We start from the raw sequence: 6,302 nt of genomic DNA, 5'->3' as shown, positions 1-6,302 counted from the left end.
GAAAGAATCAATGCACTGCCATCACATAGTCAAGGCTATGTTTTAGGAAGGCAGCAATGTATAAAATGAGTTATAAAAGGGAAAGACTAGAGAAAGGGAAACTGTTGTGTTTCAATCAGGAAAGAAAATGTGGGAATTTCACCTAGGCTTCTGGCAGTGGAAATAGAATTCAAAGGAAAGACATGAGCATCAGCATTAATGAACATGGTCAACACATGTTGACTCACAGAATATATGGAGAAAACTGAAAAAGGGGTTAGACATGGAACTCAAACTTTGAACCTAATGAGAAAATAAGACACTTAACAGAAATAGTTGATTCAGGAGTTGGAGTTGATTTGTTCATATATTCAAAGAATATTTTTGAGGGACTGTTGTGTGCCAGGAACTTTTCTAAGGCATTTGATATACATTGGATACAAAACAGATGAAATCCCTGCTCTCCTTGTGTTTACATTCTATAACAGGTTGGAAGACAGTAGAATATAAAAAATAAACAGTAATTGAATTATTTAGTGTATTAAGTGTTATGAAAAAATAGAGCATGATAATGGGATTTGGGGTGCAGTGGCAGAGAATAGTCATTTTAGTCAAAGTAGTAAGGGTAGGCATTAAGTTAAGGGGATATTTGAGGAAAGAATTGGGGAGGGTAAATGAGCTAGATGTCTGAGATCTGGGAAAGAGAGACATTAGAAGTCATTTGCTTTAAGATGACAATAGATGAAGTGTGAGAGGATAAGAAAAAAGAACATCTGTCTCTTCTATCTGAAGACTGAGGGTAGCACTTTGGGGAACATCTACATTTTATGGCTGAAAAATGCCAGCATAATTATGAAGGAACAAAGGGAAAAAAAACCTTTATACTCATTTACAGATGAACGTACTATATACTATTTTATCTGATTTAAAACATCTCCCTGCCTAGAAATTAAGCCCAAGTATTTACAGCTGTGTTCAAAATAATCCAGTTTCTCCTTAAGCCTAAGAGGAAGACCTTACATGATGAGCCTTCTATGAACCTTTCAATTTTCATATAACAGAAAAAGCCAGAGGATGAAACACCAGTTGTAAATATAATTTGGGAATGAATCTTTCAGTTTTGCTCTATTATTTCTTACACCTACCAATACACCCATCATGGAACTTGGCACATAGAAGATTCTCAGTGCTTGTCAGTTGAAGTAAAATTAAGCTAGTCAGTGTCTGATTTAGGGGGGAAGTGTTGATGATAAGCCTATGTTACTACTATTTAGCAGAACAGACTTGAGTGATGTGATACCGGCTTTGACTTAGGGACTCAATCCAGTGTGGACACCATCTGCTGATACAAGGACTGGAATGACCTTCCCACACAGAGCAGAGTCACCGGAAGGTCATGGGGTTCAGTTCTTCCTCTAGGCATTTGAAATCTAAAACATCAAAGCTAGCAATTTTCTATTCTCTTTCATTAGAGTGGATGCTAAAACTCCTTATACACTTAAGACAATATTTTATATTGAACCAACCAAGCCTCTCTTGATGAAATTGAAGTTTACTTTCAACTACTCTCATTGTGTGTTCGAGTGTGCAAGAGATTCTAACATTTACATACTTTTTGACTACAAACCTATCAATTTGTTCTCCGAAGAAACCAGCCTCTGCTTTTACACTGCAGTTAATGAAATGCTGCGCTTTCAGGACGTATTCATTTACAATAGACTTAAACTTTAATTTTTAAAATTTGATTTTCAAGAATTCTATAGCTAGATGTATATACTTCAGATTTGGCTTCTTAGAAATTTTCCCTCTTGATTCTTTCGCGGGCGAGCCAAAGATAGCAATAGAATCTGGGTTCTATATAAAATGAAGAGAAAAAAAAAAAACTGCTCTTGATTTTTTTTTTTACTGAGATTTGAAAGATTTCACCAGTTTTCTCTATTCAGATAAGGGAGCCAAAGGCTATGATAGCAGCTTGTCTGGATTAGAAGGTTGATTGTTTGTACTCTTGTTTAGTTTCCTTCCTTAATGTGGACCAGGATGTCTTCTGTGAGAGCAGCTGAGGAGAGCAGAGGCACGGGGTGGGACCTGGGGAAGACTGACTGTGATGTATGTGTGGCGGCAGTGGGGGATAGGGAGGGAGACAGAGATCAAAGAATCATCCAGAGCTCCTCAGCCTTCCACAGCAGAAAAGCCTTTGGCAACCCTTTGATGTCCAGTGTACCCTCTGCCCCCAGTCAGAAGCATGTCTAGGGACCCGAGTGAGAAGTGGATTCGGGCAGGGCCATTTTATAGGTCAGTGAGGCAGATAGCATCCTGCCAGTACCTTCTAAAAAGGACGTACGTGCAGAAAAAGTTGCTATGATTCCTGACCTACAGGAGCTTACACTCTGGTTCAGTAGATAAAACCTTGAGTGTCTTGACCAATTAACTTTGCCAGTTTCCTCCACAAACAACAGAAACATTTGATGTGTCATTGTTGTGTTTTTTATCCTTAACACGACAGTTTACTAAATCTGTTATTCTCAGGAATAAAAAAGCACCAATGTCATCATGTTTTCTGGTAGGGTATCCATCCTCAGTCATGTTCCTTTATTGACCCTCTTTTCCTTCCCTGTGATCCATTTCTGGTGTTTCATATTTTGTATTCAAAGTGGGTGTGAGTTTTATACAATGTTATGTGTGTATATATATATATATATATATATATATATATTTTTTTTTTTTTTCTTTCAGCTAACAAAATAATTGTCTTACCTGCCCTCTGGACGGCATAGGCTTTGGCAACCTTAAGTTCAGAGCTCTTAAAAAGATGATTATGAATAAATATCACTGGCAATATGGAACTGATAAAAATGACAGCTGGGGTAGCTGCTGATTAAAAGGCAAACAATCAATGCTCTGTTTTCTAAAGTGAAACAGTAATACTGAAGATGTGTGGATATGCAAATTAAATAACTAATATATGGTTTCCTTTAAATCAATGTCCTTCCATGAAGTTAACTTCACATTGTGCTTACATCTAACACACAGATGGCCCTACAGAGAAGTTAAAAATAAATAAACTCCCTTCCTCATCCCACCCAGGTCTGCCAGCCCGTTTCTCTTTGTTCTGGCTTACTAGATTTGTACCTAGTCATTCTTTTACCTACTTGGACTGGAAACAGTCTCTCTTTTCATCTTAACTAGTCGTCAGGGAAAGCAGAGAAGATCTGCAGGGAAAAATCATCCAAAACTACTAGGAGCTTTAGAAGGTTACAGAAATTACCTTATGTGACCTGCCCGGAACGGCATGGCTGTTCAGCCAGGGCTTCAAGAAAATGCTATCGTTTGTTTCCAAATAAAGGACATAATTGAGCTGTATTCCTCTCAATTAAGTTATATTAAATATCAGGACAATAAGCAACATTTTGCAAGCCACCCTCCTCCAAAAAGTGTACCTGCCATTTCCTTAGTTCTTTCCTGATCTTTAAGGGCAAGAAGCTTAATATAAGGGAAAGGTCATATAAAAACACTAGTTAACTTTATCTTAGTGTATTGCATCTCTACACTAGAAAATTCCATCTATATAATTAAAGCAACTTCAATTTTGAAAGACAATTCGAGCCAATCAATGGAATATACTTTGAAAACCATAAAAGACATTTGATTCTAGTATTCTACCGCTTTTCCATCTTCAAAGGAAAACGTTGTCTGTTTGTGTCAGGAGAGGAGTGTTCACAGGGGCACTACCTCTAATCTGCCTCCTTAGTGCAGTAGGCAGCGTGTCAGTCTCATAATCTGAAGGTCCTGAGTTCAAACCTCAGAGGAGGCAGTTCTATTTTGCCTCCCTCTTCTTCCTAAGAGAATTTTCAGAATAATTTTCTTTCAGTGATCTTACATTCCTCTTGGTAACTTTACTTTCTTTGAGTAATATTAGTTAATAACATTTAAAATGAAAATGAAGAGGTGGCCAATATCAAAGAGTAGGCCAATGGAAAGTTACAATTATAATATTACTAGATTTCAAAATTCATGTCATATTTCATCAAAGACATTGTTTCAGATAGGAAGTGCTCCAAGGGTTGAGATTATAAAATATGAACTGGACATAAAACTAAATATATTGTATAGGAAAAACTGGTTGTAAACTAAGATAAACATACTTTTTTTTTTTTTAAATTGTCTTTGTAAGAAACGCCTATGGATTGAGTGCACTCCTTTTGACACCAGGAAGGGTGCTAGTGGTTAAGAAATGTGTGTGGGTATTTTAACAGGATGCTTTGAACCTTAGGGAACATATACTGACGAAAAAAAAAAAATCTGTGTGTATGTGTGTTCATGGGTGTTTGAGGGAGTGGGAGAGCAGGCAGGGACCTGGTAGGGTTCAATGTGAATTCAGTTTCAAACACAGAAACTGGGCCAAGAGGCCCGTATGCTTAGATATACATTAGGATTAGTATAAGCAATCACTCTCAGGCTTTTAAGAAATGGAGCCGTCTTTAAAACGGAACATTGGGCAATCTGTAAAAATAATCAAAGAAATGTGGAAAGGCTTCCTTTTTATCCCAACACTATCAACCAATCACCAGGCATCCTTTTTGCCCCAATTATCCTGGTTTGAAGAGAAACAGAATGGGTTGAAGAGAAATGGAGTGTTCTGGAAAAAATGTGAATGGAGTCTGAGTATGAGGAGGTGAAATTAATCATATTTTTTTTCTTAAAAAAGTGATTAAGATAGAGGTCCATCTCAATAGTGGTCATAGTTTGAGGTATATTTGAAGAGCCCTCATATGATGATAGTGAATTTACAAAATAAAAGGAAATTGAGTGTTTAAACATTTTATGTCAAGGAAGATAAAGGCACCAAGACAATAACATGAAAAAACAATGCAACAGAAAAAACAGTCATAGTAGAGGACCCTGAAATTGTCCCTTGTATTTCCTGGGAAAAATAGCATGTGGGACCTGACTTTGAAAGCCAACAGAGAACAGATGCATCAAAGTCTGGGTTACATTACACTAATCTCTTAAGGGTCTTTTATCTAATCTCTTTCTGGCTATTGCTAAGTGCCAGGGATATGATTGCCACTATATAAATATCAGAGATTATCTAAACTTCTCAGGAGAAATCCATCTAATAGACATCAAAACCAGTCTAAGCAGTGTGTGTCCTTAGTCTTCCTTTGGCAGAAACAGAGGCAAAGGCAAATCAAATCTGTCCTTCACAAAGGACCCATAATTCAACAACTTCTAAATATTTTCATGTTACTTTTACTTCCTGCATCTATAATAGCATTTTTGAATGTTAGATCCTCTAAAAGCAAAGAGCAGTAGAGAGTTAATATTTATTAACTCCTGAGTTAAATAGTCATGCAAATTAGCCCTAATCTCTATGCCTAGTCACAAGACCAAAAAAAAAAAAAACCAAAGAAAAACAGTCAAGATATGAAGCCGAGAAGTGAGACTGTAGTAAACATCACAGTGACCTGCATTTCAAAATGTCCTGTCTTGAGGCAGTAGGTTAACAATTTGCTTAAGCACATCACAGGCTCTGGAGTTCGACACACATGGGTCTGAAGACCATCTCTGCCATGTGATGGTGGTAAGATCCATTTCAAGGTATTAATAATTTTGAGTCTCTAAGTTTCCTTAATCTATAGAGAAAATACAAATCTCTCAGGGCTGTTGTGAAAACTAGAGAAGGCCGCTTATATAAAATGCTTGGCACTCAATAAACACTCAGTAAAGAGCAGATGTTTTGTTCTCATTACTTGTGATCAGTAAAAGAAACAAAAGACTTAGGAAGGGTGAAGAAAATGGGCTTTTGTCAAAGAAAGGAACACTGTCTGCACCTCTAAGGAAAATCTAGGGGGCAAAAGTGCTGAATCAGACATATTACAGGAATAAAGGGGCAGATTTATTTTCAGACCTTTTCTTTACCACTCTGAGTCCCAGCTTCCTGTTGCTCCTTTGTAAGACATCAGCAAACGGAGACCTAGGAATCTGTTTTGATGTGATTCTCATGATAAAAGATATCGACTGTATAGCACAGGGAACGAACTCTGTTCAATGTTACGTAACAACCTAAACGGGAAAAGAACTTGAAAAAGAATAGATACATGTATATGCATAACTGAATCACTGCTGTACACCTGAAATTAACACAATGTTGTTAATTAACTATACTCCAATATAAAAGTTTTTAAAAAGTTAAAAAAAAAAAGATATCGATTCTCTCCTGATAAAAGGTGCCCTCCTCTCTTCATCTTTCTATCTTAATGTCTAACAAAATGCATGAAAAATAGAAATTATTCATATTTGATCAGCTTCATTCAGACAGACAC

General features: G+C 36.8%; 1 non-coding gene across 1 annotated transcript; it reads left to right on the top strand.

Moving 5' to 3' along the window:
* The first annotated feature begins 3,717 nt into the window (after window positions 1-3,717).
* Window positions 3,718-3,790, top strand: TRNAM-CAU (transfer RNA methionine (anticodon CAU)). Its single transcript has one exon. It is a non-coding gene; the product is annotated as a tRNA-Met (tRNA).
* Window positions 3,791-6,302: the final 2,512 nt, after the last annotated feature.

Source organism: Pseudorca crassidens, chromosome 17 (genome assembly GCF_039906515.1).
Source record: "Pseudorca crassidens isolate mPseCra1 chromosome 17, mPseCra1.hap1, whole genome shotgun sequence".
Classification (NCBI taxonomy): domain Eukaryota; kingdom Metazoa; phylum Chordata; class Mammalia; order Artiodactyla; family Delphinidae; genus Pseudorca; species Pseudorca crassidens.
This window is presented reverse-complemented; position numbering and strand designations above follow the sequence as displayed.